Below are 8,025 nucleotides of genomic sequence, written 5' to 3' on the forward strand. Positions count from 1 at the left end.
ACTCCTGCTAATGGCTAAAAATAATGTTTATTGGTCCCCTGCAGTAATGATTATCATTACAGATATACAACACTTGGCTAAATGAAGTCAGGTACCAGAGGGAAATGCTGATACAAAAACTAATCCAAGGTACAAATCCTGGATTATATCATGTGGCATTTTCCAGAAGCATATGCAGTGCAGGAGCTCATGGCTTGTTCAGGCCTTTGGTCCTGCAGGCATACAGAGGAAGACCAGAAAGGAGTGCTCTTACTTACTTTAAGGTATCACCTTCCAATTTTGTCAGTAATTTCCCAATTATTCAAGAGCAGTGGAAACAGTGAATCACAGTGTTTCAGGTAGAAGGGATCTCAGAAACATCCAGTCTTGCTCAAAGCAAGGTTATTACTCTGTTCAGACCAGGTTGCTCAGGGATTTGTTTAGTCATCTTGAAACTCTCCAACATGAAACCCAACATGCACAATTTCCCTGACTAATGTTCTCCAGTGCTTTACTGTCCTTGTGGTGAAATATTTTATCTTTAAACAAACGAGAAAACATATTAATTTTAGGTCAACGACTCATTATTCTCCGTTTTATTTTAGATAGATTCTTTCTGTTTGTAAAACTGTTTTTTTACCTTTTCATGAACCATGAAGAAGGGAAGACAATCCTCCTTGTGGCCTTATGTTCACCATTCCCACTGGGTGTGATATTTTTAATCTCCACAGGTCTGCTCTCAAAGCCTTACAATCATGTGGCAGCTGTTGTTTAGCCAAAGGAAATCTGCTAACTGCTTCTGAGCTGCCCCCAACTTTTATTAATTTTCCCAAAACAGAATTAGCTGTTATAACCTTTGCCTTGAATATGACAATGAGGTCTACAGGGGTCCATGAATGCACTTCTCCATTAAATCAGGCTTTGACACCAGTATTCTCTCTAAGTTGCATATCTTCATAGAAAATAACCATTTTGCACCAGTTAAGAGAACTCTTGAGAAGCTGTCAACCACAACAAGTGACACAGTTTTCAGTAAAGTTGAAGCGGTTTGTGCTGGCTGATTTTCAGCTGTTCATTTTCTCTACTTTCTGGCTTTTTCATAGAATCAGTATGACAACAAAGGCTTGTCATGTCTGAACCCTCAAGTAATTCGGACCACAGAATGTCCTAAACTAGTTTTTCAGGGCAGAAATTATGGTTAAGTATCTTAGTAAATAAGGAAAAAAGAGTAAAATTGTTTAATGAAGGATGCTTTTTTAAAAACTATTTTCATTAAAATTGGTGAATGCAGTGGATAATGCACCAAGAGACAGAGGAGAGATTTTTAAAGTTGGTCATCTCTTGGACCTCATGTTTTTATAATTTGTAGAAATGAAATACAGAATGATACATAAACTGACTTTCAGCAACCAACATCTTAATTGTGTCATAATGCACTAAATCAGTGACAAAAGTAAACTATTAACCATGATGCTTTTGGAGACTATATCCTGCAAGTAAGCCAGTTATGAACAACCAAATTGGTAGTACTGGGAAAGTAGGGTCTCAGCAGGATTTTTGACTTGTTTTTCCAGAAGTTTAAGGAATGGGTCAGACGCAACGTTTGAGATTATTTGTTATTATTGCTAACTTATTTTTAAAGCTTTTAGGAATATTTTAAGTAAAAATTAACAACCCTGCAGTGCAGGAATTAGTATTGATATTATATTCCTCACCTGACAGAATTGAAGTGGAGGAAAAGAATTCCAGAGTGTGGCAATCTGGTACCCAAGGAGTGGATTTAGGTTGGACTGCAGGCACAGATCACTATGCTGATCACAAGCAGAAACATATTCTTCATATGTTTCTATTATGTTCCTTGTTTTGACCAGAATTTTTATGAGGATAAATGGTGGAAATGCACCTATAATTATTTTAAGAGTTGATTAATATATGATGACATTAACTATTTGTAAATTGCTTTGTTCATAATTTTCTTATAAAAGGTGGGCTTTTTTTTTTTAATCAGATAAGTCTAATTAGTTTACTGTAATAGTACATAAGTAATATTTGTGGCTTACTATTTATTTGTGATCCCATTCTTGATGAATTAAAAGGAGCTTTTGCCATGTACTTCATTGGGCATGTGTGCCAGGTTTTGTTCTCCTTTTCTATGGCTATGCTATATTTAGTGTATTTTCACTTTATTTTGGAAGATGTGCATTTAGATGACCAGAAACCACAAACCATGCATACCCTGGAAAAATCTTCTTGACTTTTCTATTTTACAACCAGGCAATCAGATCAATCTTGCAGCATAAATCCCCTTACGTACTTTTAAAATTAAATGGCTGTGTTTGTTTACTGCCAGGGTCTAGCTTGTTTAAAATCAACAAGCCTATAGCTCAAGGGCTCACTGAAGAACAGCGCAGCACAGCAGCTCAGAAAGAGTGTAGCAAAGAAAATCCTGGACCTTACAACTCTTTGTTTAGGTTGTTCTTACACGTGAATAACAACAACAAAAATACTCTTGCATATTAAGTGCAGCTGTTGGCAGGGCTGGAAGGCTTCTAGTGACCTTTTAGATGTCCAGAAGTCTAGTCCTACCCCCTCTCCTGCCCTGCCCTTGGCAGCCCACAGCAGGACACCACTATCACCCTGCTGCCCCGGAGCACCTGAGGACATCCCCCAGTGGTCACGCCTGCACGTATATTAGATCACATTGCAGCTATTAGTCAGAAATGACAACTTCAGTTATCAGCTTACTTCTTTGTCTCTGCAAACTTCATTTGATGGTTTATGGTTTTAACAATCAGTTGAACTGAATGTTTGTCAATGTTATTCCCTAACACCTTTGCCTTTTGTTTTCGGAAACCTATGTATGTTATTTTACCTGCACAATGTTCAATTTCTGCATAACTTTCCTTTACAATACAAATCTACTATTTTTAAAATAAACATTTTCTGAATGCTGTATAGTCCAACATGTATTAGTGATAAACTAAAAAGCTAAAGTTGTGATCTGCAAAGAAAAGTTATTTGTCAATAAAAGTGCCTGAGATTTCTTAAATCTTTTTTATTGTTATATCTCAACACTTGATATACATGGCAGAGAAAAATACCTGCTGAGAATAATTTAAATTTTCTGGATATGGAAAAAGTCAACTTTTAAAATAATTTTAAAAGGAGAAAGGTCTTTTAGCTTTGAAAAGCAATTGTAGTAAAAAAATCTGCTCTCTGCCATGTTACTCTACAAACACAGAATAAATATATCACAGCCTCAAACTGTTTCAGGATTAATCAGAAATTAGAAGATGAGAAAGCAAGGCATATACTTATGCAAAATACTTCTTTAGTACCTGGTTTCTGATTCAGGAATAACTATTTTAGGTCAGGATGCTGGAGCAGACCCACAAGGATTACTAGAAGAGTCACTTCCAAGCATTTCATTTGGTCAACTCTCAGTGGAGGACCCCAGATTCTGCCATCTTCAGTTGTGGCAAATGTGGAAACTTGGGTGAAAATTTCAGATTGCTGACCTAAGTTTGCAAAATATCTGTACAAGATGTAGGATAGAAGGTACCATGAAAAATCAAAAGAACCAGCAAGCTGATACACTCAAAACTATCCAAAATAAAATTCTAGTTAAAAGCATGGTCCTGAAACGCTTGTCCTTGGGCATCAAACCAAGAATGCTGCAGGGCATTTTTGTGCCTTTTGCTTCCTTCCCATAGAAACATGAAACCCTTCCTCAAATGCTGACTTATTTGAACCCACAGCTTTTACATCTCAAGAGAGACCAGTGCTACCAGGATAATTTGAGCCCACAGCTTTTACATCTCAAGAGAGACCAGTGTTACCAGGATAAGCCTTCTTCTGACAGACCTTAGAGCCAACAGAGAAAGATTCCTGAGGCCCAGAAACACAGCTTTAAGTAGATACCCCAGGCAATGAGCTGTGAGGGGCAGCTCCGGTCTGGCAGCTGGGACTACAATCACACCTGTGCTGTCTCACACTGGTACCGCCTCCAAGGCACAGGGAGAGACTTCCAGCCTGGGAAGCTGAGGATAAGAATGCTTTTCTGTAGCTGGATTATGGTCTCATACCCCACAGAGAGATACAGGCACAGTGACATTCACAGGTGCCTAAATTAGGAATCAATTTGAAAAATCTAAGAGAGTAATTTAATATTTACAGGATTAAGCAGGCAGGCAGATTCACAGATTTTTCTTTGAATATAACTCTTTAGGTAAGTAATCATGAAAAAAATAATTTCAAAGCCTAAGCTAAAATAAAGACAGGTGGTTTTATAGGCCAGGTTTTACTTTAAAAATGAAAGTAGTTTTATTTTAAGTGGGATTTAAAACAATATAATTCAACAGGCTAAGAGGCAAGACATTTATGGTACACAGAGCATCACTGAGGTAAGGCTTTTTTCACCCTGAAATTTCACCTTGTAATTTATGCTCTATGATGTCCATCTTCACCTGTGCTTATCATGAGCGTAGATAACAAAGCAAGCATACTAAAGCTCAAAAACATTAGCATCCTAGGCTAAGTTAGTCTGGAATAACTAAGCTATAAGCATTTGATTGTTTTTACTTCTTGGCTCAGCAGAAGTAAACAATATTAAAGCCTTATGTATTTTGTAGCACTCTCTTGAATACATAACAAATGGGAAAAGCATTTTCTGCTCTCCTAGATGATTTCTCTGAACAATTTCCCCCTTAAGTTATCTTGAAAAGCTCTGTCTCTTACTGCATAGAAATAAAAGGAAGAAAAGAAGAAAAGAAAATAAATGAGAACAGCAAGGGAACAAGGAAGAAGAGGAATGGAGAGAGAGGGAGAGAGACAGAGAGAGAAAAGCTAACCTACAATCTGCAGCTCACAGTCTCACCTTTCAAAACTGGTAATGATCCATGTACAAGACTGACAACTTCTCCTGACATGCTTCATGGATTTGAAAAGTTCAGTTTGCATAATATAGAAAACCATGTGGTGGCTAGTTCTTTCTTTAGATGTTATTATAATGCTCCAGAGGAGAAGGAAATGGATGGCATAGATAGTACTATAATTTTTCCTGTTCTCACTGTGACAGCAGATGGAGTTTTGCACCCATTAAGAACAATTCTTCAATTTCAATAAGCCTTTAACCCTTTCCTAATTACACTGCATATTTTCAGTGTGGCAATTATTGAACACATGGCTTAGACAGTATCTCACAGGTGACATTTTTCAACAACATAGTTGAAATTCTTAGGTGTGAAGTCCTCTTCATGTAATAGGGAAACATGACTAAAGCCTTATAAGTAAAGCTGAACTTCCAGTGCCCTCTTGCAGCCACTTACCTCCTTACTCTCAAGTTGTACTGAACTTTACAGACCACAAAGAGGAAATAAGTTGTGTTATACATGATGTTGGCAAGGTCAATGAAGGTCATTATCTGAAGCTGTCAGGAGCTTAGGAGTTTTCTGCTTCTGCTACACAGCTGCGATTGAACTAAATCACAGGAAATCTAAATCTCCTCCTAGTTAATCCAAGCTGGAAAGCTCCATCTGCTCAGATTCCCCTTCAAAGGTGTAAAATTACAGTAGTAGACAGATGAACTTGGTCCAGTCAAACAGGTCTCATGTCTATAATGCTCCCTCAAACTGAGTCACAACCAAAGGCAATTAAATGTTAGTCGGACCCTGATCCAACCTCTTCTGATGGATTTTAGCATGCATTGTCACCTGGGAGCATGGCTCCTGGGATTGCTGTCAGTTGTCTTCTGACAGTGGATACCCACACAAGAAACCTACAGTCCAAGGAGGAATCCTCAACTTGGTTCACTTTCTACAACAACCTGTAGAATGCATATCCCCTCAGCAAAAACTTGGGTCCTCTTCCTTGTCTGCATCTGGGAAATGTCAAGCTATCTCTGACTTGAAGACATTGAGCTGCTTTCCTGAAAAGTGAAGAGTGTTAGCAGAAAAGCAAACAATACTAAAAGAAAACAATAGTACTAATTACTGCTAGGTACTGTATTGTGTAGGGCTCTAGCAAAATTTTGAGTGTTCTTTTAAGCTAGCAAAGCAAATGAAAGTAAAAAACATTTTCAGAGACTGGTGACAGACAACATTAATGAAAGGTTTGAGCTATTTAGCAGCGGATCAGAACTATAGAAAATCCCACACATTTAACTTTTAAGAATAGCTCTAAGCCCTTGCAGTGTGATTGCCCAGGGTTGTGAGCCGCATCCTGCTGAAATCCATTTGTAAATAAAATTCATACATAAATAATATCACATCACTTGATTATGGTTGCAAATTAAATAGTACTGTTTTCCAAGATATGTACTCCCCTAGGATAAAATGATGACTCTCAGCAGGACCAAGCAATAAATTGCCAGCATTATGTTAGCTTCTATCTTAATTGTGAAAGTAACTAAATATCAGTTGGAATGTGGAACTGGTTTGGGCATTTTTCCATATTTTCCTGTGTCTGCTAATAGCTCAAAGCATAGCAATAGCAAAATGTTTTTGTAAGTACTTATTACTACGATAAGTCTTTGTAATTTTGATTATAGCCAAGACAGTGAGGAACTCTTATTAACAATACTTGTAAATGCAAAAAACATGGCAAAATAATTAAAGACTTTGATTTTGGTTAACATATTAGCATTTGCAGGTGATAATGCTGCTATTAACTTCAGGAGGTTCTACTCCAGCTGGAAAAAAAAAACAACAAAAAACTAGTGAGAAAAGAGAACTCCATTCAGATGAATGCCAAGTTCATCTACTTCAGTTTCAAGAAAGAAGTCTCTGGTAGCACAGAAAATATTATAATGCAGATTCCAATCTGTGACATATAATTTAAATTTTTCTCACATAAATTAGCCATATCTCAGCTGGAACCAGAGGACATGGTGACCCAGTTGATCAGTGCTCCCTGTAAAGGTTCATTCTGTGTTTGTGTTTAACAATTTGAGCTGCCATTCTGTCTCTTACTCAGACTTCAGCTCTCTAGACTGAAACAACTAAGATGTTTTTGCAAGTTCCTGAGCATGATGCCAGTGGCCAGTCATGGATAAATCAGCACAGAGACAACTTATACTTTATTCAGTATATGAGTCTGATTAGTTGTACTGCTCTTGTAATTATCTGTATATAGATGCAGCATTTCCTTTGTGCAGTTCAGTATCCTGAGTTCCCAGATGCCCAGAAATATTCACAAAATTAGGTATGGAAAAAGTCATGTATGTTTCAAGCAAAGTGTATTTATCTGACAGAGGAAAGTTTTCAATGGGATGACTGCGTAGTGGGTTCTTCATCATCAGACAGTTTTCAATTTCTAAATCACTTGGCTATTTTATAATTATTATTTTTAAAACTTTTGTTTATTTGTGCTCTTCTGGACAGTTTGAGTATATTCACATCTCTTCTGAACCCAGGTGCCGTAGAAGTGGGGACCTCTTAGGGTTCAAACATATACAGGCAGGCATTCATGATAAATCTGGATAAAGCCCTATCAGCTCTGAGTTTGGTAACCCACACTCCTTTTCTGCATCCCAAAATGCAGGTTATGTAATTATTTAAATTCCTTTTGGAGAAGTATCTGTCTCTGCTTATGAGCCACTACAGACCCTGGACTTTTTCAATCCTACTACTGTCCAGGTAAGAAGTCCTTAACCTCATGAAGGTAATTTCATTGGAATGCTTCATGAGGAACATTCATGAAATCTTTATCCTCCAAGTTCAACAAGGCCAAGAGCAAGGTGCTGCACCTGGATTGGAGCAAACCCCACTATCGATACAAACTGGGGGATGAATGGGTTAAGAGCAACCTTGCTGAAAAAGTTCAGTGATTTCACCTAAAGGACGGGCGATTTAAATTGGATTTAAGGAAGAAAGTCTTTATGAATAGTGTGGTGAGGCACCGGAACCAGCTGCCCAAAGAAGCTGGGGATGTCTCATCCCTGGAAATGTTCAAGACCAGGTTGACTGGGGCCTTGTTCATATTTCAGAATATTTACCCAATTTAGCAATACAATTTTGAATTCTAAATCTGTCTCTAAAGAGTCCACAA

General features: G+C 37.6%; 1 long non-coding RNA gene across 1 annotated transcript; it reads left to right on the forward strand.

Moving 5' to 3' along the window:
- The first annotated feature begins 4,024 nt into the window (after positions 1-4,024).
- On the forward strand, positions 4,025-6,525 carry LOC136290144 (uncharacterized). Its single transcript, XR_010720999.1, has 3 exons — positions 4,025-4,207; positions 4,341-4,382; positions 4,724-6,525. It is a non-coding gene; the product is annotated as an uncharacterized lncRNA (long non-coding RNA).
- The last annotated feature ends 1,500 nt before the right edge of the window (positions 6,526-8,025 follow it).

This window comes from Chamaea fasciata, unplaced genomic scaffold (genome assembly GCF_029207755.1).
Source record: "Chamaea fasciata isolate MVZ Bird 193981 ecotype frontalis unplaced genomic scaffold, bChaFas1.0.hap1 SCAF_5, whole genome shotgun sequence".
NCBI lineage: Eukaryota > Metazoa > Chordata > Aves > Passeriformes > Sylviidae > Chamaea > Chamaea fasciata.